The sequence below is a fragment of the Pteropus vampyrus genome, unplaced genomic scaffold (genome assembly GCF_000151845.1).
Source record: "Pteropus vampyrus isolate Shadow unplaced genomic scaffold, Pvam_2.0 Scaffold6, whole genome shotgun sequence".
In the NCBI taxonomy this organism is placed as follows: Eukaryota; Metazoa; Chordata; class Mammalia; order Chiroptera; family Pteropodidae; genus Pteropus; species Pteropus vampyrus.
This window is the reverse complement of record NW_011888787.1, coordinates 5,075,449-5,077,212: the sequence shown is the minus strand read 5'-3', so window position 1 is coordinate 5,077,212 and position 1,764 is coordinate 5,075,449.

The following is a 1,764-nucleotide window of genomic DNA, read 5'->3' as shown; positions in this document are numbered from 1 at the left end:
AATTAAAACGTGAGGAGCGTTGGTTGTTGAAAGCGCGGGTTGTTCCCCGAACTAAACAAAACCCCACCCGATCGTGTTTCCTCGTCATGCTTCTCAAAAGTGTTCTGAATGAAGCACGATTCTTCGAAAGGCAGCTCCCGAAGTCATCTCTGTGGCCCGCTGAAGGAGCCAGGGAGCGGGGCAAAGATCACAGAGCCAAACCTCTCCGGCCCTCTCATGGCCGCGCAGAGAAGCAGGACCGCAAACAGAGTTCGCCTGTCCAGGGATATGTCCTCCAGAAGAGACGGCAACTAAATTGAACAAAACGGGTTCCCGGATGTTTTCATTTCTTGACGGCAGTTTCCCAGTGTCGCTGCCCTCCCTGCCGCGGGCCTTTATTTGTTGCCTGCTTCGTGGCCGGCTTCCTCTCTCCTCCGAGAGATTGGCTGGAAGCCGGCTCCTGGCCCTGTAAGGTCAGCAGAGAGGGCTGATGCCGGGAACTAGTAACTTCAGCAGAACATCAGGGGAAATTTAGTGAGAATGAAATGTGCATGGTGCCCTGGGTAAGGAGCAGAGCTGGACGAGACCACACACGTGGAGTGAGTCCAGAGCTGCATGGCAGATGCAAGGGCAGGTGGAACCAGGCCTGGGACACCAGGTCTTGTTGGATGAGGGGCAGCGCCAGCGAGTGAGAGAGGCTTGTGGAATAAGAGTCCATCCTGGCCCTTTTGCATCCCGCAATCCAGCTGGAGCAGGAGCCCTAGACATTCCATTTGCTCTTAATTCACAGAAATTGCCAGCAAAAGCCAAGGACTGCTTCCTCCAGGGACAGCAGAGCAGCGGCAGCCGTTTGCAACACGGAGCCTGCCCCACTGCCCCACTTAAGTAATGCCCCTGAAAATTACTGTCCCTTTGTCTGGATCAGAGCACTGCCTGGCCAGACCTCGCTGCTCCGTGCTTTCCATTTTTGAGAGGACTTTTAAGTTCTTCCCGCTGAGAATGTCCTCCTGTGAGTGACGGAGGTCTTCAGGCACCGGTAGACCGCCTCTCTGGAGAGGTCATGCATTACGGTGACATCCAGAAAAGGAACTTAGATTGAAAGCGTCAGGAGAAACCTTTCTAAGTTTTCTCAAAAGTACCCAGAAATGGGGCTGGTAACTGAATTCTCCCTCTGTTCTGGTCTCACACACAACGTATTTATGGCTCCACATGTTACATCCAAAGGCATATAGATTCACTAAAAATATTTGAACCATTACAAAACCAAACCCCAAATTTTCTATTTGAGTTTTACAAATCTCGGGTTTGATCTTTATCCCAGGTAGAAGTCTAAGTTTATTAAAAGTAAGTTTATTAACCTAATTAGGTGATAAGCTCAGCATCCATTCTGAGATGGAGGACAGGTGAGTGAACAGGCAGGTGGAGTGGGCAGCTGAATTTCCCTGAGATCTGCCTCTGGTGGTGATTTGTTTTAGAAAGCTACATCTTTAATTAACTGTGAATAGCGTCTGATTTATTGTATGTGCCAAATATGCTGTAACCAGAGTGTCATCATGCTTGAAGAGCCCTAAAGTTCCTGTGCACTAAATCAGCAATAAGTCCGTGTCACTGGGCAGATACAATAGACACTGCCTTCTTACCCTGTAATGTCTTCCACTTCATTTAAAGGCTTTTTATGGCAGCATCGTCCTTTTTAAGTGTGCCCTGGGAATCTCAGGAAGGGTGCTGCTACATCTAACATATACATAAATCTAATACATTTGTAAATCTAATATATACATGTAT